This window comes from Rhincodon typus, chromosome 37, assembly GCF_021869965.1.
Source record: "Rhincodon typus isolate 14 chromosome 37, sRhiTyp1.1, whole genome shotgun sequence".
Taxonomy (NCBI): Eukaryota; Metazoa; Chordata; class Chondrichthyes; order Orectolobiformes; family Rhincodontidae; genus Rhincodon; species Rhincodon typus.
The window spans coordinates 17,894,557-17,918,704 of record NC_063368.1 but is presented as its reverse complement, the minus strand read 5'-3'; the positions used below and the strand labels follow the sequence as shown (position 1 = coordinate 17,918,704).

Sequence of the window (24,148 nt, the reverse complement as noted above, 5' to 3'; positions counted from 1 at the left end):
TGATTTCTTCACAGATGCTGCCAGACCTGCTGAGCTTTTCCAGCAACTTCTGTTTTTGTACATAAAACAGTTGATGTTCCACTTTGATCTAGTGTAACAACAGGAAGAAATATCAAGTGTGAAGGCCAGGTGAACTGACAGGTATTACTTCCCACTGATACACACGTCTGAAATTAATGCTAATTTGATGACCTAGGCCAGCACTTCTCGAACGTCCAACAAAAAAAGCAAGTAGATTTCAGTATAGGATTAATTCTGGTCAATCCAGTGTTTCAGATTTTGAGACTCACCTGCCACATTGTAGGTGTCCTACAGCCACATCTGGAATTGAATTGTTCTTAAAACAAGTTATCAAACAAAGAAAGCCACTTGACTTACCAAAAACAACAAACAAGATCGAAAGAAAAAAAGGGGAAGTTGGTCCTTTGTGAGAAAGGTACATCTAAGATATACCTGAAAGCAATTAGTCTGTAGGTGAGCCAAGAGACGTGCTAAATTATTCATGCCACGCCATAATAAGACGATAATTAGAAAGAGGTTTTTGTCGAGGTTCATCCCGAGCAGCTCCGTGATGCAGGACTCTGTGCTCTACGGTCTGTTGCCCAGGACTGCACACCGAGACAAACATTGACTGCACCTCAAGCACCATCAACTCAGTGAAAGACACTCTTTGGTCTGCCTGAACCTTGTTATCCTCCAGAACAAGGAGTTGACCCAGCCTAAGTGTTCCAGATTGGCACATTGCAACGTTCAGGACTACATGCTGAGGGACGCACTAAAGCTTAGGTAGCTGCCACCAAGGTGCAGTGGAGACAGACCACTGTCAGAGGCCTTCCTGCCAAATTGAAATGGGGATCTGTTCAGTTTTCAGACCCTCCTGATGCCTCAAATTCATATAAATGTGATGTGGAGCTGGAGAAACACAGCAGGCCAGGCAGCATCAGAGGAGCAGGAAACTTGACGTTTTGGGTCAGGACTCTTCTCCAGAAATGGGGAAAGCAGCTGAGATAAATGAAGAAGGGTCCCAACCCAAAACGTCAGCTTTCCTGCTCCTCTGGTGCTGCCTGTCCTGCTGTGTTCCTCCAGCTCCACACTGCGTTATCTCTGACTCCAGCATCAGCACTTGCTATCTCTGCATATAAATGTAGTCCTGTTCTAAAAGATGCCTTTGGTTTGTTTGGATAGAGGTAAACTCCAATGTTGGTTGGTTTCTTTAATATATTATTGTACAGAATTGAACTGCACTTGTGACTATGTATATATGTGAAGATTTTTTATGCACGAAAGATATTTTTGAAATTAAAATAAAATTTAGCATGTAACATGTTATAACGGCTCCGTTTTTCCATAGATACAAGAGTAAAATTAGGCCATTTGGCCCTCTGAGTCTGCTCTGCCATTTGATCATGACTGACATGTCTCTCAGACCCATTCTCCTGCCTTCTGCTCATAATACTTTAACCCCTTACTAATCAAGGACCTACCTTCGTCTTAAATACACTCAATGACTTGGCAATTGGAAGTAATACCTTCTGCAGCAATGAGTTCCACAGATTCATCACCATCACACTGAAGAAATTCCTCCTCATCTCAGCTCTAAAAGGGCTCTCCCTTCACTCTGAGGCTGTGTCCTTGGGTCCTAGACTCTCCTACTAATGGAAACATCTCCTCCACATCCATTCTATCCAGGCTTCTCAGTATTCTGAGAGTTTCAATCAGATACCTCCCTCGTCTTTCTAAACTCCATGGAGTTCAGACCCAGAGTCCTCAACCGTCCCATATATGACAACCATTCCATCTCCAGGATCATTCTCGTATACTTCCTCTGGACTCCCTTCATGGCCAGCACGTCCTTCCTTAGATACAGGGCCCAAAACTGCTCACAATATTCCGAATGCTGCCTAACCATAGGCTTATACAAACTCAGCAGTACATCTCTGTTGTTGTTTTCTAAACTTCTCAAAATGAATGCTAACGTTGCATTTACCTTCCTAACTGCTAACTGAACCTGCATGTTAACCTTCAGAGAATCCTGAACTAGGACTCCCAAGTCCCTTTGTGCTTCAGATTTCTGAAGCTATTTCCCATTTAGAAAATAATCTATGCCTCTATTCTTCCTACCAAAGTGCATAATCTCACATTTTCCCACATTGAATACAATCTGCCACTTCTTTGCCCACTCTCCTCGTGGAAGTCATTCTGTAGCCTCCCTGTTTCCTCAACACCATCTGTCCCTCCACCTTTCTATCTTTGACAGACAGTGAGCAATGCCTCAGAGCTTCTGTTTAGAGATAGAGAGAGGTGAAGAAAGAGAAACAGAAACACAGAAAATGTGTGAAAAAGTCACGGAGACTTATATTTTCATTAGGCAATTGTTCATGGCCTCAGGACATCCCAAAGCCAATGAGGTGTTTTTATTTTTACTTGTCGCGTCTGTAATGTAGGAAATGTGTAATATGTAAGCTTCCAAAGACCCGATCAAACTCATTTTTAAAAATAAGACCCTATGTTGTAGGAGCAGACGTAGGCCATTTGGCCCATCAAGAGGGATGCTCTTTGGAGGGCTGGTGCAAACTCAATGGGCCAAACGGATTCTTTCTGTGGACATTCTATGATACTAAGACGGTGGTGAGCTGTTTTCCTAAACACCACAGTTGTGTGGTGTTTACCCAAAAACCACACATTGTAGGTTGACCCACAATGCCCTTAGGGAGGGAGTTCCAGGATTTTGACCCAGCAACGCTGAAGGAACGGCAATATATTTCCAAGTCAGGATGGTGAGTGCCTTGGAGGGGAAGCAGGGGGTGGTGCGCCCATGTATCTGATGGTAAAGGCCATGAGTTTGGTAAGGGGCTGCCAAAGGATCCTTGTTGAGTTACTGCAGTGCATTTTGTAGCTGGTTAACTGTGCATCGGGTGTTTGATAGATGCCAGTCAAGCGAACTTCTTTGTCCTGGGTGATGTTGAGCTTCTTGAATCTAATGGATATTGGGTGAATGTTGAGTCCAGTGTAAGACTTTCAGCGTGTGTTGAGCTCCGTTCTATTGTACAAGGGCCCTTGGCTAGCAGGGTGACCAATCTGCTTGTACACAAACTGTCAGACATTTTCCAGCCACTGCCCAACAGAAAACACAAGTGGACATCAGGTGAAAACATTATCAAGACAGCCAGCAATGACCTACATAGTTGAATAGCCAGCTGTTCACACCGAAGGAATAGATATTTGGAGGAGCATAGCTGGAGATGGCTTGAATAGCATTCAAGTGTAGCAGGTAATAGGGGAGGAAAATGGAATGTCAGCCTTTATTTCAAAGGTAACTGAGTGTTTAAAAAAATATGGCCAGAAACCTGCTCTCCAGGAAAGAAAGAGAAACAATAGAGAAATAGATACAGAGACCGTTGTCACATAACAAAATGAAATACCGCACTCAGCATCAGTGCCTCCAGAAAGCAATCCTTAAAACTCCACATACCACATTAAAAGGGAAAAACATTCTCACAACGTTAAGGAGATAGAGAGAAAATTCAGTCCCTTCCATCAGGGATTACAAACCGTGAACAAGTGAAGGATGAAAGAAGGTCCTGGTTGGGGACTGAGAAACTATGGTGGTGGAGGAGGTGGGGAATAAAAAAATGGGGGAAGCTCAGTGGCAGGTGGATGCAGGGGAGGTGGTAACACCCAGCTGCTGTCAGATACACCTTCGTCTGTCAGACAGGAGGTTGTAGAGTTCAGCACACCACAGCAAGAATACAACGGCATTGACCCTCCAACACAATACTGAAGAAGTCATGTTCTGCTGCAGACCCTATCTTTCAAATGGTAAAGTCACCATTGTTATAGAGTCAATCAGCACAGAAACAGACCCTTCAGCCCAACTCATCCATTCTAACCAGGTTTCCTAAACTAAACTAGTCGCACTTGCCTGCATCTGGCCCATATCCCCTCTAAACCTTTCCTGTCCATATGTCTTTTAAATGTTGAAGCTGTACCTGCATTTACAACTTCCTCTGGCAACTCATTCCATTACAAACCACCCTCTGTGTGGAAGCACAGGAACTGAACCCACACTGTTGGTGTTAACTCTGCATTGTAAACCAGCCATCCAGGCAACTGAGCCAACCGAGGGACCATTTACAATAGGGACAGGGGAAATCCTTCCAAGCTTCAATTAACATCACTAACACAAATTCTCTGCTCATCACATTGCTGTTTGTGGGAGCTTGCTGTGCGCACGTAGACTGCAATGACAACAGTGGCCGTGCTTCTAAAGGACTCCCTTGGTTGGAATGTGCTGAAAGGATGCTGCCCAAATGCAATTCTTCCGTTCTTTCTATTGCAGAACGGGCATTTGAAATATAAAACAATAGTGCCACATCTAATTGTGGCTATGTCTTCCTAATTCAGCCATCAGCTGAATACTTACCTTAATAAACATGGCATGCAGTCAGTGTAAAACAGCCTTGATCACCCCTTTATCTTGTTGCATTATTCTGTGAACACACAATAGAAGGTCCAGAAACTGGAACATTTACTGACCTTGGATGCAAGAGGAGTTAGATTAAAGATTGTATCCTCGCCTTGTTTTGGTTGCTCGTCTGGAACCTAGAGGTTTTAGATTGAGCATCCCTTTCGATCAGGAACCTGGCCTGACTGGGGTGGGGGGAGGTGGAATGATATTTGCTGAACAGCCTGGTCCAAAAATACAAGGAAGCCTGGGGTTTGTGTCTCCATAGAGGTGACACAAAAGAAAACAGCTGATCCATCTATTCCCATGGAAACAAGTAATAGATAGGAGCTTTAAAGTGACGGCTTAAGGGCAACTGGAGGATTTTATTCTGCCAAATGGCAGCATGAATTCTCCTTAAAGGGGAAGTACAGTATTGTAAACGCCAGATTCTCCTCATCAATTCCAAGCCTCACTCGATCGGCTTTTTATTCTTTGAAACTGGTGACAGAGGAGTTTCCAAGAATAGCTTCTTTACAAGAATTTTAAAGATTTTGCAGAAATGCAAGACACTACTGTAATATTCTTTTATCTGTTTGTTTCCAGGAAGTGCTATGTCATTGTCCCAAACTTAACTTTCTGTTACTGACACTTCACTTCATTGCCTGCAATTCGAATGGATAATCCAGCTCAGAAAGAGGCCATTCAGCCCACCTGCGCTAGCTGCTATCCAAACATTCCCAGTTTTTTTTTGCTCATAGCTCTATAATTACCCCCAGCTCTCATAGAATCCTTACACTGGGGAAGCAGGACATTCGGCCCATCGAGTCCACACTCCTAACAGCATCCCAACTACCACCTCCCCCTACCTCATCCCAGTAACCCACCATGTCCCATGGCCAATCTACCTACACATCCCTGGGGCAATTTAGCACGGCCAATCCACCTAACCTGCAGATAGAGCTGTACAACATGGAAACAGAACTTTCATTTCAACTCGTCCATGCTAACCAGATATCCTAAATTAATCTAGTCCCATTTACCAACATTTGGCCCAAATCCCTCCAAACCATTCCTCCTCATGTATCTTTATTAATGTAAAAGACGCCTTTTAAATGTTGTAATTGTACCAGCCTCCAGCACTTCCTCTGGCAGCTCATTCCATACACGCACCATTCTCTGTGTGAAAATGTTACCCCTCACCTCCCTTTTAATACTTTCCCCCTCACCTTAAACCTATGCCCTTCAGGTTTGGGCTCTTTGTGAGGAAACTGGAGTATCCATAAGGAACCCACGCAGACACGGGGAGAATGTGCAAACTCCACACAGACAGTCGCCCGAGGGTGGAACCAAACCCAGGCCCCTGGCGCTGTGAGGCAGCAGTGCTAACCACTGAGCAACCATGCCATCCCTTGCTTCTTAATTTCCTTGAATGTCATTACTTTTCAGTCTGCTTCCACTGAGCTTTTCAAACTGCACACTCCGGATTGTAACAACTCACTGTGGTAGAAAATAGATATCCCCCTCACCCCCCTGCTGTGCCTTTTATATTCTCCAACCTACGCAGAAATGATGCTTTAAAATGTCTGCTCTATGCTTGTGCTCCTGTTCTTTTTGTCAGTCTTTTCTCAAGGCACTGCCCTTCCTGTTCATCCAAATCATGCAATCTTTTACTGAGAAGGAAAACACAGATTTAATGGAACGTTCCCTCAATCTGTTTGTCTTTTCCCCTGAAACAGACAAAAACAGAAATAGCTTGAGATACTCAGCAGGGCAGGCAGCATCTGTGGAGAAAGAAACAGAGTTAACATTTCCTGTCTAGTGACCCTGCTTTCTCTCCATAGATGCTGCCAGGCCTGCTGAGTTTCTCCAGCAATTTGGGCCTTGTACTATCATTAGATTGGGCCCACATTGAGAGGCAACATACTCCAGCGGTTTGTACTGCCACTGGAGGGGGTGCAGAGGAGGTTCATTAGGTTGATTCTGGAGTTGAGTAGACTAGCACTATACTGATTGGAATTTTGAAGAGTTAGGGGATCTGTATGGAACCATATAAAATTATGAAGGGAATAGATAAGATAGAAGCAGGGAGGTTGTTTCCATTGGCAGGTGAAACTAGAACGAGGGGGCACAGCCTCAAAATAAGGGGGAGCAGTTTTAGGACTGAGTTCAGGAGGAACTTTATCACCCAAAAGGTTGTGAATCTGTGGAATTCCCTGCCCAATGAAGCAGTTGAGGCTTCCTCATTGTACGTTTTTAAGGCAAAGATAGATACATTTTTGAACAATAAAGGAATTAAGGGTAATGGTGGGTAGACGGGTAAGTGGAGCTGAGTCCATGAAAAGATTAACCATGATCTTGTTGAATGGTGGAGTAGGCTCGAGGGGCCAGATGGCCCACTCCTGCTCCTGGTTCTTATGTTCTTTTGTCCATTGGAGAGGGTCCAGAGGAGGTTTATGAGAATGAACCCCACGATCAAGGGCTTGTCATATGAGGAGCAGTTGAGGACTCTGGGTCTGTACTCAATGGAGTTTAGATCCAATTGAAACTTAAAGAGTATTGAGAGGCCTGTATAGAATGAACATGGAGAAGACATTTCCACTGGTAGGACGGACTAGGACCCAAGGGCACAGCCTCAGAGTGAAGGGACAACCCTTTATATCTGAGATGAGAAGGATTTTTGTCAGAGAATGGTGAATCTGGGGAACTTATTGTGCAGAGGGCTGCGGAGGCCAGCTCATTAACTGTCTTTAAGAAATAAGACAGATGGGTTCCTGATTGGTAAGGGGATTAAGGGAGAAGACAGGAAAATGGGATTGAGAAACTTATCAGCCATGATATGGAGCAGACTCAACGGGCCGAATGACAGTCAAACTTTTTGGCGAAGTTACAAACACTCCTACACGGCCAACAAGTCCTGCCAAGAGACTTGAACTCAGAGACAGGGACACTACTACTGCATCACAGCCACTGCATCTGCCTTCCTTTTCCCCAGTTTCTTAACTTCTGTCTAAGTCCACAGTGAGGTTTAATCAATCAAGTACAGTGGGCCTCGATAGTAAGCGGTGTCAGATTCACAAAGACAGCACATGTGAACACTACACCGCTCCCTCTGATTCTTTAGCCAAGTATCATAAACCTTTTGCCCTATTTTTCTTGTCTGATGATTTTCCGTAGAGAAGACGTGTCATTGGATCATACACAATGTAGGAGCAAATTACTGCAGATGCTGGAAACTGAACTGAAAACAAAAAAAAAGCTGAAGATCTTCATCAAGAGTCATCCAGACTTGAAACATTAGCTTGCTTTCTCTCCATGGATGCTGACCGACTCGCTGTGATCTCCAGCATTTTTTGTTGTCATTGGATCATGATCACTTGTGGCTAATTATAATCCAGGGATCCTGTTAGATCTCTGCTAGTGTGGCTGCCATCACCTAAAAAGAGACTGGTGGCACCATGATAGTGTCCCTATCTCCAAATTCAAATCTGACCTGCCCCAGATGTGTGTCGTAACAAGCTGATTACACAAACCAAAAAAGAGAATAGACCCCTGGACTGGGATTTGCTTATGGAACCTGTCTGTGTGACTTCTTTGGAGTTTAAGTGCACATATTCTTTTGGAAATGTACCTAAAATTCAGGATGTTGCAAACAGTATCTCCCCAGATTTTCGGAGATTCTCTCAGACTAACAGCATTTTTATGGAATAGGAGTGAAATTGTGTGATTTGCTCATTGAAGAGTATTCGAAGAATGTGGAGCCTTTTTATTCATCATGTGCCTTCTAATTATCACAGCTGATTTATTATTACAGGATTAGACTGGGTTCACATCACAATTTTAGCAATGCTATGAAGCAATTTTTCCAACACACTGATAATAAAGCACTTTTTTTCTGTAAAGATGCTGGTCAAGCTGTGACTCAAGGTGTTAAAGTGAAACCTCCACCCTATAGCCCAGAAACAGCTGCTTCGCCCTTTACAACAACAACTTGCATTCATACAGTGCCTCTACCCCCAAAACGCTGGACAAGCGTAACTATCGTACTTGCCTGGATGAGTGCCAACAACACTCAAGAAGTTTAATACCATCCAGGACAAAGTGGCCCCCGCTTGATTGGCACTACGTCCACTAGCATTCACTCCTTCCACCACTGATGCTCAGTAGCAGCAGTGTGTTCTATCTACAAGATACATTGCAGAAATTCACCAAAGATCCTCAGACAGCACCTTCCAAACCCATGACCATTTCCATCTAGAAGGACAAGGACATCTGATATATGGGAACACCACCACCTCCAAGTTCCCCTCCAAGTCATTCACCATCCTGACTTGGAAATATATCGCTTTCCTTCACTGTCGCTGGGTCAAAATCCTGGAGTTCCCTCCCTAATAGCATTGTGGGTCAACCTACAGCAGGAGGACTGCAGCGGTTCAAGAAGGCAGCTCACCACCTCCTCAAGGGCAACTAGGGATGGGCAAGAAATGCTGGCCAGCCAGCGTCGCCCACATCCCACAAATGAATAGAAAACAAAACATACAAAACAAGCCACATAAAGGATATGGAAGGGCACTTCGTCAAGGATCTATATATTAAGGAGCATCTTAAAAGAGGCAGAGAAGCCGAGAAGGATTTCTGGAGCTTAGGGTCTTGACACTTGAAGGCCATGACCACCAATGGTGGAGCAATAAATATTTCTTTAACTGAAATGGTGGGGCATGGTGGAACTGCATCATGCTGAGTGAACAGTCTTGTTGTTAAACACACCTTCAGTTGTGGCTTCTGTCCTTGCAGTACCGTGTGAGCCCTAGTGGGGGTAGTAATGGGCACCACGGTGGCAGCGCCACCTGTAAGAACAACATGCCATTGCACTTTGGACCGGCAAGCAACTGGCAACAGACATAAACATATAAAATAAAAATAGATTTTGAGTTTGAGTTTGATTTATTGTGTCACATGTATTGGGATACAGTGAAAAGTGTTGTTTTGTGTGCTATACAGGGAGATCATACCGTACAAAGTGCATCAGGGTAGCAAAACAGAGTGCAGAGTACAGTGTTATAGACATAGAGAAGGTGCAGATGGAGAGATCAGAATTAACATTTGAGAGGTCTGTTCAAAAGTCTGATAACAGCAGTGAGGAAACTGTTCTTGAATCTACTCACATGTGTATTCAAACTTTTACATCTTCTGCCCAACAGAAGGGGGTGGAAGAGAGTATAATCAGGGTGGGAGGGGTCTTTGAATATGTTGGCTGCCTTCCCGAGGCAGCAGGAAGTGTAGATGGAGTCACTGGATGGAAGGCTGGTTTGCACTATGGGCTGAGCTGTGTTCACTATTGTCTGTAGTTTTTTTGCAGTCTTGGGCAGAGCAGTTGCCATACCACCCTGCAATGCATCTAGACAGGATGCTTTTTATGGTGCATCTATAAAAATTGGTAAGAGTCCTTGCGGACATGCTGAATTTCCTCAGCCCCCTGAGGAAGTAGAGACGTTGTTGTGCTTCCTTGATAATTGCGCCGATGTCGGTGGACCAGGACAGAAACATGATGCTCTCGACCATCTCCACCTCAGCCCCATTGATGCAGACAGGGGCGTGCCCTCCACTCTGCTTCCTGAAGTCAACAACCAGCTCCCTCATTTTAGAACATAGAACATAGAACATAGAACAGTACAGTACAGGCCCTTCAGCCCACGATGTTGTGCCAAACTTTTACCCTAATCCTAAGGTCTATCTAACCTCCACTCCTACCTTATACTATCATCCATGTGCCTATCTAACAGCCGCTTAAATGCCCCTAATGAGGCCGACTCCACTACCCTCTCCAGCAATGTATTCCACGCCCCGACCACTCTCTGAGTAAAGAACCTACCTCTGACGTCTCCCCTATATCTACCTCCATTCACTTTAAAACTATGCCCCCACGTAATAGCTATCTCCACCCTAGGAAAAAGTCTTTGGCTGTCTACTCTATCTATACGTCTGATCATTTTGTACACCTCTATCAAGTCACCACTCATCCTTCGTCATTCTAAAGAGAAAAGCCCTAGATCTCTCAACCTTTCCTCGTAAGACCTTCCCTCCATTCCAGGCAACATCCTGGTAGATCTCCTCTGCACCTTTTCCAACAGCTCCACATCTTTCCTGTAATGAGGCGACCAGAACTGGACACAATATTCCAGATGTCGCCGAACCAGGCGTTTGTATAGCTGGAGCATAACTTCACGGCTCTTGAACTCAATCCCTCTATTAATGAAAGCTAACACACCGTACGCCTTCTTAACAACTCTATCCACCTGGGTGGCAGTTCTCAGGGAACTGTGAACATGAACCCCAAGATCCCTCTGCTCCTCCACACTGCCAAGAATCTTTCCGTTAACCCTGTATTCTGCTTTCAAGTTTGTCCTTCCAAAATGAATCACCTCACACTTTTCAGGGTTAATCTCCGTCTGCCACTTCTCAGCCCAGCTCTGCATCCTATCAATGTCCCTTTGTAACCTAGACCAGCCCTCCACACTATCCACAACTCGACCCACCTTCATATCATCCGCAAACTTGTTAATCCACCCTTCCACTCCTTCATCCAAATCATTTACATAAATCACAAATAGAAGAGGACCCAGGACAGATCCTTGTGGTACACCACTCGTAACTGAGCACAATGTTGAATATTTTCTGTCCACTACCACCCTTTGTCTTCTAAGGGTCAGCCAATTCTGAATACAATCTGCCACATTTCCCCCTATCCCATGCCTCCTTACCTTCTGCATGAGCCTACCATGGGGAACCTTATCAAACACCTTACTTAAATCTATGTATACCACATCCACTGCTCTACCTTCAACCACGTGTTTGGTCACCTCTTCAAAGAATTCAATAAGATTTGTGAGGCATAATCTACGCCTCACAAATCCATGCTGACTATCACGAATCGAACTGTGCCTCTCAGAGCCCTTTCCAGTAATTTGCCCACCACTGATATAAGACTAACTGGCCTGTAATTTCCAGGGATATCCCTATTCCCTTTTTTGAACAAGGGAATGACGTTTGCCTCTATCCAATCTTCCGGCACTATACCCGTGGACAATGAGGACGAAAAGATCATCGCCAAAGGCCCTGCGATCTCTTCCCTCGCTTCCCATAGAATCCTTGAATAAATCCCATCAGGCCCGGGGGACTTATCTGTCTTCAACTTCCTCAAAATTCCTTGAACATCTTCCTTACTAACATCAACCTCCTCTAGCCGACCAGCCTGTTTCACACTGTCCTCCTCTACAACTAGGTCCCTCTGAGTTGTGAATACCGAAGAAAAGTATTCACTAAGGACCTCTCCTATCTCTTTAGGCTCTGTGCACAAATTCCCTTTACAATCCTTGATCGGCCCTTTCTCTGGTCATTCTCTTATTCCTCACGTACGTGTAAAAAGGCTTGGTGTTTTCCTTGATCCTATCTGCCAAGGTTTTCTCATACCCCCTTATAGCTCTCCTAAGCTCTATCTTCAGCTTCTTCCTGGATAACTTGCATCCCTCCAGAGACTTTTCCGTTCCTTGTTTCCTAAACCTTACATAAGCATCCTTCTTTCTCTTAACCAGACATTCGACCTCTCTTGAGAACCAAGGCTCCCTCACTCGACCGCATGTTCCCTGCCTGCTAGGGACAAACATATCGAGTACACGCAGTATGCATTCCTTAAACAATCTCCACATTTCAATAATGCTCTTCCCTGACAGCATCTGTTCCCACTTTATGTACCCAGTTCTTGCCTAACAGAATTGTAATTACCCTTCCCCCAATTATAAACCTTACCCTGCTGTATGTACCTATCCTTTTCCATGACTATTGTAAAAGTAACAGAGTTATGATCGCTACCGCCAAAATGCTCTCCTACCAACAGGTCTAACACTTGGCCCGGTTCATTGCCAAGCACCAAATCCAAAGTGGCCTTTCCTCGTGTTGGTCTATCTACATACTGTGTCAGGAATCCTTCCCGAATGCACTGGACAAAATCCGCTCCATCTAAACTGTACAACTAAAATGTTTCCAATCAATATTTGGAAAGTTGAAGTCACCCATGACTACAACCCTGTGACTTCTGCACCTTTCCAGTACCTGCCTCCCAATCCGCTCCTCTACTTCTCTGCAACTATTAGGGGGTCTGTAAAAAAACCCCAACAAAGTGACTCCCCCTTTCTTGTTCTGGACATCAACCCAAACTGACTCTGTAGACATATCATTCTCGAACTGCCTTTCAGTAGTTGCTATACTAGCCCTGCCTAGCAATGCCACTTCCTTGCCTCTTTTTCCACTCTCCTTATTTCTTTTAAAGCATCTAAATCCTGGAACTTCCAACAACCATTCCTCTCCCTGAGTTACCCAAGTTTCTGTAATGGCCACAACATCGTAGTTCCAAGTACCCACCCATGCTCTAAGTTCATCTGCCTTATTTCTGATACTTCTAGCATTGAAGTATACACACCTCAAACCATCTCTATGTCCACAATTACGCTCCATCGACCGCATTTCTTTATAAACAACCTCATTTTGCTGATGTTGGTGGAGAAATTGTTGTCTTTACACCATGCCGCTAAGCACTCAATCTATTTCCTGCATTCCTGTTTTGTTTTTATTTTGAGATCCAACCTACAACAGTGGTGTCATAGTAAACCTGGAATTGGGATGGAATTTGGCCGCAAAGTTGTGAGTTTATAAGTAGCAGGGGGCTGAATACGCAGCTTGAGAGGCAACAGTGTTGTGGATTAATGTGGAGGAGGTGTTGTCACCTATTCGTACTGATTGCAGTCTCTGGGTCAGGAATTTGAGGATCCAGTTACGGAGGGGGCAGCTGAGACCTTGGAGTTTAGAGATGATTTTGTTTGGAACTATGGTGTTGAATGTGGAACTGTGGTCAATAAATAGGAGCCTGACGTAGGTATCTTTGTTATCCTTGTTACCCAGATGTTCCAGGGCTAAGGGTAGGGCCAGGGAGCTAGCTTGGACCTGTTGCACCAGTAGGCTAATTGCAAAGGATCGAGACAATTTGGTAAGCTGGACTTGATGTGAGCCATGACTAACCTCTCGAAGTACTTCATAATTATGGAGATCAGAGCCACCAGGTGGTAGTCGTTGAGGCACACTGTGTGATTTTTCTTTGGCGTCAGGATGATGATGGTCTTCTTGAAGCAGGTGGTGACTTCAGATCATAGTAAGAAGGGGTTAAAGATGTCTGCGAATATCCTGCCAGTCGTTCCGCACAGGATCTGAGTGCATGGTCCCTCAGTGCAGTCTTGATGGACTGAATTGCCTCTATCTGCACTGTAGGAATTACACAAATGCCGTGAGATGCTCAGAGAATGGGGGTTGACTGTATGACTCTATAAGGTGGAGTTTATAGAGCTGAAACAGGACTTCTGGTCCCAATCCCAACTATGAGGGCTAGAAAGAAAGGTCAGTGTTCCATCAGATTATTTCCTGTTCAGTCTTAATGATTCATATATACTTGGGCATCCAAAGTTTCTTTGGCAGTCTATTACAAAAGTAAAATGCTGCAGATGCCGGGAATCTGAAGTAAAACGGAAAATGCAGTGAATGCAGCTACTCAAACAGTGTTTGTGTTGGGAGGGGGTTAAGGTTCATGTTTCAGGTCAATTACATTTTGCCAGGGTTCCACAGTTTCCAGCTTGACACTATTTACGGTGATTAATTTAGGTAGAATCTTGAACCTAGAGCTAACCAGCATATTTCTGGACCCATCTTTCTTAACTGTATCCAAAGTGGAAACTGGATCAAAATGAATGTGCCTTCCTCTTTAAGAAGCAAGCTTCGTGGGCCTCCGTCACTCTTCGGACATTCACCCCTTCTCCCACTCCCCAACTTCGGTGATCTCCGGCAACTCTCGGCTACTCCCGGAATTCTCCGTCCGGCCCTCGTCCCTCCCCGCTTCCGCTCGGCTCCCCTCTCCCCGCAAGAGACGGACGGCCGCTGCGCAATGCACACTGGGAAATGTAGTCCCCTCTCCTCCAGGGACGCCTTTCGCTTTCATGGCAGCACCTGCAGCAACCGAACTACAATTCCCGGCGCACATGGCGGTATCCGCGCCTGCGCGCTGTGCTAAGGGAGCCGACAGTGCATTGTGGTAAGATGGTGGCTGCTCCATTGTTCGGCTGTATGTTTGCAAGAGAAAAAAATCCCCTGAAAGCGACCGGCAGAGGGAATAAGGCCTGAAATTCATATGTAAGGTAATACTAAACCCATCTGTACGAAAATTAATGAGGGTATCTTGTGTTTTTAGGGATTTGGGGTTTTGACTGTAATGGATTGGGAATATGTTAATCTCAGTGGGGGCAGAGCACCAGGACATCTTTAGGGATCTGCAGGTAGGAAGCCAGATTATTGCAGTTCACAGCAACTGAGGATATTTCAAAACCTAAGAGCTGCTGATGGTGATCCCTGCCTTTCCATTGCTCCCCCCTCCACCTTCTTTGATTTGCAAGCCACAATCATCAGACCAAACTTTGGAAAAATCTACATCAAAACCCCCTCAGCCCTTCCACCCTGTCCCTCTTTTGGAAAATGTAAGGTTCTACTCCCACCCCAGTGCACAGTTTGTGATACCATTACACTGTTGCACCACGAACAGAGGCAACTTCAGTGTGCCCCCCCTCCCACCCCACTTCTTCCCTGTGTTGTGCCCGTCTCCATCGCACTCTCTGAAAAAGTGTCAACTTGATCTTTTTTTGAGCAAAATTTAACACTGTTGTATGTGCTTGTTCTTAACAACAATCATTGCTGTCTCTCTTTAGGAAAATAGTGAATCATACGATGTTCGAGGTTGTCAATGTGTCAAAAATATTAATGAATATTTGAGGATGTCTTGTGTACATTTACAGAAACTTTATCCCTCAGTTGAATTGAACCTGGAAGGGGGAATCATTAACTCTAGTGACTGATCTAATGTATGATTTTGATTTTGTTTTCCTGCTCATGATTCTTTTTTTATGCACTTTCTGCTGGATGTCTGACACTGGAGAAATTGAACTTTTTTCAATCTCAGGAATCCAGAGTTTCATTAAGCATGCACAGCGCAGTTAGATACAGAATAAATCTACTTTGACTCAGCCCAAAACGCAGCATTCGGCATGTAAGATTATGCTGTGGTGTCATTATCTTCCAGGACTGGATTAAGACTAATACTGTTTAGGATTTTTACAGTATTGGATTGTGCTAGATTGGAACTCAAGAAGAGTCTAGTGGACTGGAATTTCAGGAGTATTGTCTTTACATATTTAAGCAATTTAGAGAAAGAAGGAGGCAACTAAGCATCCATGGAGAGAAAGCATGTTTTGAGTCTAGATGACTCCTCATCAGAGCTTTGATGAAGACTCATCTAGGGACTCAAAATGTTAGCTTGCTTTCTCTCCATGGAGGCTGTCTGACCCACTGTGATCTCAGCACTTTTTGTTTTCGGTACACACAGCATCTGCAGTGATTTGTCCCAAGGAGGCAACTAACCTAAGGTTCTTTGCCTCTCCAGATTTGGAGTCATCCAGACATCATTAGGATGATTTTCAACTTTTGGGCATAGCAATTGGATAATATCCCCATTACCTCTGTTCTTGCTTTGTTGCCTACTTCGTGTCTACAGGTCAACTTGCATTCTTATTCACTGACAAATTACTCTGTTTCTTAAGCAGATCGACACCACCATCCGTACTGTCTCTGTTAGGTATCTACATGCATTCAAGTGTGAAGCTGCACCATAAATATCAGAAGGCTAGCTCAATCCTGTCCAAGTTTTTCAATCAATTTTAGAATAGTCATTGGAGACTGTGCATGTAACATATTATTGCAACGGTTGTGGCATCAAGGTTGCAACGCCGAAGTTGTGAGTTGTTATCCTACCCTGACAAGTTGTGAATTTGTGGGCCAGCAAAGAGAAAGAAACATGTATGAAGGCCAATGGATTGTCTTAAAACACCCATGATATTCTCCAATAGTCAAGATAGTAATGGGGCCCAATAAGTAAATAGAGAAAACTATTTTTAGTTATTGGCAAGTCTAGCATTATGTGATAAGGGTCTTAGGCTTTCAGGAGTGATATATGGTGGAAATTGGAAACTATTCCATCAAAGGCAAAAGATCAATGATAAAATTTAAATGTGAAATATGTGGACTCTGGTATTACAGAGGAAGAAGGGCCAAGGACATGTATATGGTTATAAGTCACTGATTGATTGTGATCTCATTGAATGGCGGAGAAACTTTGAGGTGCTGAATGACCTGCTCCCCTTCCTATGTTCAGGGACAGGAACTTATCATAACTACTTTGTCAGGTCAACATGTCTGCAGTGTCCTGCATTTCTGAGGCACTCTGACACAACTGAAGATGACCAAACTCATTGAACAGTGGCAAATGCTCTGTGACCATGGAACCTAAGGAAACATTTCCCTCACTAATTAGGAATGTCTGGTTTCACTGGGACTTTGGGAGAAAAAAAAACATTTCCTGAGTTCCAGAAGTGCAAATTTTCCTTTTCTACAGAAGTGAGTCAATTTTTCCCATTAATTTTCATCTATCTCGAGGTACCTAATGTAGATTTGGGATTTGTCCACTGTTTAGATCAAACATTCAATCCCACCAAATTTAAAGAGGGACCAGCCAGTAATTCAGATATAAGCCTAAATAGGACTTGGTTACTTCAGAACTGAGACGTTGATTGTAGCATTTTATCCCTGGGTTGGGGGTGAAAGCTATATCCTTCTTACCTTGGCTCATTTGACCTCTTAGAAATAAAAAACTTGGACTAGATGATCATTGGCAGCATGGCACTTTTTAAGTTTAACTCCCAACTGCGCTTGGGAGAGGGTAGGAGAAAATTGACCTGTTTCTGAGGTGCTGTTGGTCAGAAGTTGATCTGGTAGTCTCATAACCCACTTGCTTTCTCACTGGTCATTACAGAGATTGGGATTTGAAATTTATACTTACTACTTTCCCAGGACCTCAGAACCCTGGAGCCCTTCTACCTCTGTCAGTATTCCCTTCTGCCTAAAATTGTCAGGTTTCAATTCCTGATTCACCCCGTCTCTTGTCCCATTCCACCCAATCTTGCCAGCCCTTTGGAGGGGGTCTCAGATTGATCTTTAATGTCACTACTTTGGCTTACCCCTCCCTCAGCAACCGCAGCAAATGTTGGGAAGTGTGGGGAGATCAACAAAAATCATAACATTGAGCCTGTGGAAGATCTTTCCTATCCATTGCTGGTTCTTTTTCAAGTTGACTGGATTTGCTTAAAATCCTTTCCCATAAACATCTAAATTATTTTGTTTTCAGTGTACTTATCTTGCCATCTTATTTACTGTTGCTATCCTTCTCTCTCTTAGATCTACTAGATATGATATCAGGTGTACTTGGAAGGAATTGGGTTAGTGCAGGTGCAATGGTGCTGTTTAGTAACCAGGAGGTGCTGAGGAATAACTGATCCACTTTGCAAATTACTCGAGCATCGTGACAGGAGTGTATGTATGCCACCAGAGAACTTGCACTGCAGTTGAAAGCGTCCTTTTCATTCTTGACTGTCCTATTTGGGCACTTTTAATGGCTGGTGACTCTTGGACATTTATTTCCAGCATCCATTCTTCACCCAAGAGCCCAGACCCAAGACTGTTGATTGACCATTCAACCACGAGGATGTAACATGGGATTCTCATCAGCCTGCCTCTGATAACCCTTCCAGACAATAATCAGTGTTATTACGTAGGGGGAAGAAGTTTGTCTGATTCTGCCTCTTCTGTGCCCTCCCCAGTTTAGACCAACTCTTTCTGTACTTCAAGCCAAGTTTGCTGTGTTTGATCTGTAATAATTACTAATGATCACAAATGAACGGGGTCTGGAGGCTGGGATAACCCACTGTAGCTGGGACATTTGGTGAGATGAACAAATGAAATAGGAGCAGAAGTAGACCATTTGACCCTTCAGGCTTGTTCCACCATTCAATAAGACCAGGGCTAATCTGTTTGTGTTTTGAATTCTACATTTCTTTGTACACCCCCAATAACTTTGATTCTCTTTGCTAACAAAAATGTAGCTAGCTTTGCTTTAAAAAATATTTAATACTTTGCCTCTACCACGTTCTGAGGCAGAAAATTCCAATGTCACAAGGCCATGACACACAAAAAATTCTCTTCAGCTGTTCCTGAAAGGGGGACCCCTAACTTTACAGCAGTGTTACCCACCTCTGGACTGACCCACAAGAGGAAACATCCTTTCCATGTCGACTTTGTCAAGACCATTCAGGATCTTATACACTTCAGTCAAGTCACCCTTCTAAACCCCAGTGGGATTAAGCCCAGTCTGTCCAATCTATATTCATAATCCAACCCACTCATCCCAGGTATCAGTCTGCTAGAATTCCTCTTAATTGCCTCCAATGCATTTAGCTAAATCCTTTGTTGGTGAAGTGTTGCCTGTTTGCCTTCAGTTACATTCACTGTTGATGGGATTGGAAAGCGTGGCTTTGGCATCAAGAGATCATAAACTGTTCTGTTGGGTCAGGCAAGAGCATCACTATACCATGCCAAAGAGGGGCCCAGTGCCCCCCTCTGCCAGTTCCCAATATGAGCTATACCAGACACTGTCTAACTTCAAGGGGCAATCAAAGGCAAATGATTTTGCAGGGACCTTCATCTGCCAGTTGGAGTTGGTAAGTGCCTTGGAGATGTTCCTCATTGGAAGCACTTGCCCCACCCACCATCACCAGCTAGAGTGCCTTAGGTTGTCTGAACGCTGCGAAAGGTGTAAGGGAATATGCACAACAAGCATGATGGATTTTTACTGAACAATAGGAGCCTGAGCTTTTTAATTAAACTCTCAGGATCTTGCCAATCTTTTCCACTCCAAGCGTCACACCATCCTGACTTGGACATTATTGCTGTTCTTTCACTGCTATGTGAAAATCCTGGAACTCCCTTCCTATCAGCACTGAGGATGTACCTACATCCCATGGACTGCAGTGGTTTTAGAACGCAGCTCATTACCATGCTTTCAAGGGCAACTAGAGGTCGGCAATAAATATTGGCCTTACCAGCAACACCCACATTCCATGAATGTTGTAGAACAGAGAGATCTAGGGATTTAGGCACATAATTCTTTGAAGTTTGCATCGTGTATAGACAGGGTGGTTAAGAAGACGTTTAGCACGCTTACCTTCATTGCTCAGACCTTTGTGTATAGGAGTTAGGATGTTACCATTGTGGCTGTGCAGGATGTTGATAAGGCCTCTTCTGGAATAGGGAGTCTAGTTCTGGTTGCCCTGTTATAGGAAGGATATTATTAAACTGAATAGGGTTCAGAAGAGACTTACCAGGATGTTGTCGGGAATGGAGGGTTTGAGTTAACAGGAGAAGATGGATGGGTTAGGACTTTTTGCACTGGAGCGTAGGAGGTTGAGGGGTAACTGTATAGAGGTTTATAAAATAATGAGGGGCATTGATAAGATGAATGGCAGTTGTCTTTTCCCTAGGGTTGGGGATTTCAAGACCAGGGCATATTTTTAAGGTGAGAGGAGAAAGATTTCAAAAAGACATGCAAGGCATTTTTGTTTTTACACAGAGTGGTTTGTGTATGGAATGAACTTCCTGAGGAAGTGGTGGATGCAGGTACAGTTACAATGTTTAAAAGACATTTGGATAAGTACATGAAGAGGAAATGTTTGGAGGGATATGGGCCAAGCACAGGCTGTTGGGACTCTTTAGTTTGGGATTATGGTTGGTATGGACTGGTTGAACTAAAGGGTCTGTTTCCATGGTTGTATGACTGTAGTAAATAACACAAGTAGCTGATAAACTGCTCTGAAGATGAACAAATTGACAAAGCAATGGACCTATGTGTAAAGACTCAGGTATGAGGACAATGGCAAATTCTAAACAGCACGATTTAATCATGAATCCTCTGGTTCAACAAACATGACTCCACTTGTGAGAAAAACCTAAACTACTTGCAATAAGTATAAAACAGTTTCCTACTATCTCTGCCTATAAATTCTGTCGGGAGTTCAGGAGAGTTATATTTATCCAGAGTGTAGTGAGAATGTGGAACTCCCTACCACATAAATAATTAAGGTGAATCTTCGATGCATTTAAGGGGAAGCTAGATAAGCACAAGGAAAATTGAAATAGAAGTATATTTGTCCTGATAGGCTGACATTAGAGACTTAAACACCAACATAGACCACTTGGGCTGAATGGTGCTGCATTTCTGTGCTGCAAATACTTGGTCATTCTCTTTTTAATTATTTATGAGGTTACTTCTTAAATCTTCTAACTTCTTTTTCTTCCATTATCTTCCACTCCCACCTAGTAGGTGCTGATTCCACTGGTGGCTGAAGCTAGATATTTTCAGATCATTCTGTCCAGAGATGTCATTATGCATCTCTGAAGCAGATGGGACTTGAACCGGGTTGTCCTGGTCCAGAGGTAGGGACAGTACCACTGCACCACAAGAGCCTTTGAAGTGTTGTGATGTATTTTCTGAACAACCTGTTCAGAGATGTTAGTACACACCTTTGGAGCAGGTGTGATGAGCCTCCTGGTCTAGAGGGAGGGGCAGTATCACTGCACCACAGGAGACCTTAAAGGGATGTGATACCTCAGCTGATTGCATCTTTTCCTCTTGCGGGCTCAGGGAACTACTTAGCCCCAGGGGGTGCGTTACCCTACTGCCAATTACATTTTGCAGGTTGATCTCCTTTATTTGTTCGCTAGCCCATTGGTACTGAGATCAGTGAGCAGTGCTTGAATTACAGGCCTGGCTAAAATGAGTGCATTGAGATCAGGCCGAACCCATGACCTTCCTGATCCATGTATCTCTGTGTTTCACTGTTTACGTGCTGAGCCATCAGTGGGCTTCCGTTGTGACTGCTTAGATTTGAAAAAGGCCTGGGTGATTTCTGACTGTGGCCTTGTGTGATTGTTGAGGTAGTGGGGCCCACAGAGGAGGAATTGGCTTAGTGGTAATGTCACTGGATTGGTCATCCAGAACCACAGGTTAATGTTCTTGGGATATGGGTTCGAATCCACCATAGCAGATAGTGAAATTTGAATTTTGTAAAAGCCTGGAATAAAACTCTAGCCAATGGTGACCATGTAACCATTAAAGAATCAGTTGGTTCAGTAATGTAGGGTAGGAACAGGTAACCCCCATCCCTAAAGGGGTAAGTAGCTCCCTGAGCCCTCAGGTAGAAAAGCCTCAATAAGCTGAGTTATCACACGCCTTTAAGATATCTCATGGTGCAGAGGTACTGTCTGTACCTCTACTTTCCCATTAGGTAAGGAAATCTGCACCTTTACCCAGCCTGGCCTTCATGTGACTCCAGATCCACAGCAATGTAGTTAACTCTTAACTGCCCTCCAGTGATGGGCAATAAACGCTGGCCTAGCCAGCGATGCCTACATCTCCTAAATGAATACAGAACGATGAAGTCTGGTTCACAGTATTATAACTATTTGCTGTTTATTTACATTCACCTTTCTAGATTTCATGCAGGTAGTTACTGACAGATCCCTCACTGGTGTAACTGCTTTGAGTGTAATTGACCCAACAGTGCTGCTATCCCATCAGTAACTGATCCCTCTATAATACTCAGTCGTGCAGTCCTGTCGCTGTATGACTGACTGACCCCATGATAATGTAATCCTGTCACTGTAACTGACCTCATGATAAAGCAGACTTATCACTCTTGACAGACTAAATCCAAAAGGATGCACTGCTGTTGTAAGTGGGGTATATTTCACTCCTCTGGACTTCCACTTGAAAGAGGAGTTTATTAACATTTTATTCACGTAATTATGACCTGAGCCACTGGTAAATAACTCACGGATTTTTTTCTGTTCAGTGGTGCACTCATTGTGTATGCTAAGACCAGAGAGGTGAGGGATGTACTGTATGTGACTCAACCAGAACTCAGTATTTTCCTATTGCACCAGTATTGAGTTCATTCTTCAAGCTGCAATCCTCTCCCACATTGTGGGAGATTGAGGCTGATTAATCCCAAAAAGAATTAATAGCATTAGTCTTCTTAATGTGTTTCCGAACCTCTGAGGGTAAAATTAGGGGCACTTCCATTAATTGGATTTAATTGAGTTGTAGGGTGAATAGTCATTGATTTATCTAATGGAAAACAACATAAAGTACCAAGTTACTGCAATGAGTGAAATGGATAGGTAAGGCCAGACTTGGATTTTATTAGCTGGAAGACTGTAGGAGGAAGGGAAAATTGAGGAAGGGAAGATAAGAAAGGCAAGGAATGCCATGGTTTTAAGCCCCTGGGGAAAATTTAATTTGAACAGGCAGTAGTGTGAAGTATTGTCATTTCAATGCAATGAAATTTTAAGGCGTACAATCCATTCAAGAACTTGTGGCAAGTTTTGTTTCCATTTTCAGAAGTTCTCGGAACTGACCCATACTTTATTCCCTCTCTCCCTAAGAGAATTCAGCTGCTTAGTCAGAATGCAATAAAAGCAACCGTGTGAAAAGTCTAAGTGACGGATACAATATGGCTGTATAGTCAGTGTAACAGCTGAGCAAAGTGTAATCACACATAACAGTCCCGGTGGTGTCACGCAAATCTTCTGGTGGCTGGAGTGTGTGCAGTGCACGGGTGCATAGGTGGCATTAATTCATCTTTAAAGTGTTCAGTGGTGCTTTGGTATCTTACATAAAGCTACAATAAAATAAGAAAGACTTGCATTCGTATAGCCTCATCATGTCCTGAGGACCTATGAGAGCTCTTCACTGAGATGATTTTTGAATTGTCATCGTGTGCAGCGTAGGGAAATAAAAGACCAAGTTTAGACATTTGCAGCAAATATTTGCATTAGGGACCTCTTACCTGGCCCAACTTTGACAGGTCTGTTCAGACCACGCCTTAAGTACTATAGTCCACTTATGGCCACTGTGACACAAAGAATGCATTCAAAAGCTGTTGGTGATGATGTGGAGAGGCTTAAACTCTTGGTGCTTTGATTCAGGATTAATCTGCCAATGAAGCAATCCCTTTCTAAACCTGCAGATATGCAACATTTTGACTTCTGCATTTGAGTTTTTGTTAGAAGCTTAAGTTCTGAGGAACAGCTAGAGAAATGTGAGCTGCGTAAAATATCGTTATAAAGTATGCAAGTTATAAACTATCATAAAGTTACAAAGTATTGGTCATCTGGAGCAGGTCTTTGAGGTTAATCTTGAAAGTACAACAAATTGGGGAGAAGCATATCTTCAAACTGTTGAAAGTTAAATTCAGGACTCATGTCTGAAAATTCCTCACACTAAGTATGATTAGCTTTTCGATACTGTGGGGCAAAGATCCGAGTTGTTTAAGAGACAGTTGAATGCTGTACCAGTAAAGCAAGCTGCTTTGTTCTGAATAGTGTTGAGCTTCTTGAGTGTTCCTGGAGCTGCAGTCATCCAGGTAAGTGGAGAATATTCCATCAGCCTCCTGACTTGTGCCTTTAGATGGTGGAGAGGCTTTAGAGAGTCAGGAGTGAGTTACACGCAACAGAATTCACAGCTTCTGACTTGTTCTTGTAGCCATAATATTGATATAGCTGGTCCAGTTCAGTTTCTGGTCAATGGCAACCTCCAGGTGTGTTGGTAGTGGGGAATTCTGAGATGGTAATGCTGTTGAACATCAAGAGTTGTTAGTTAGATTCTGTCTT

The 24,148-nt window shown here is 43.7% G+C and overlaps 2 protein-coding genes across 5 annotated transcripts in view; one reads left to right on the top strand and one right to left on the bottom strand.

Annotated features, from left to right (window-relative positions):
- LOC109921904 (ATP-sensitive inward rectifier potassium channel 11-like) overlaps window positions 1–4,694 on the bottom strand; it is an 11,492-nt gene extending 6,798 nt beyond the window's left edge. Inside the window, exon 1 of the mRNA XM_048617530.1 lies at window positions 4,537–4,694. The gene's annotated coding sequence lies outside the window, so the exon portion shown is untranslated. The remainder of the gene's footprint in view (window positions 1–4,536) is intronic.
- Window positions 4,695–14,565: 9,871 nt separating this feature from the next.
- scaf1 (SR-related CTD-associated factor 1) overlaps window positions 14,566–24,148 on the top strand; it is a 40,005-nt gene continuing 30,422 nt past the window's right edge. For 3 of the 4 annotated variants that reach the window (XM_048617431.1, XM_020521946.2, XM_020521944.2), the window contains exon 1: window positions 14,566–14,679. The gene's annotated coding sequence lies outside the window, so the exon portion shown is untranslated. The remainder of the gene's footprint in view (window positions 14,680–24,148) is intronic. The other variant, XM_020521945.2, reaches the window with a different exon arrangement.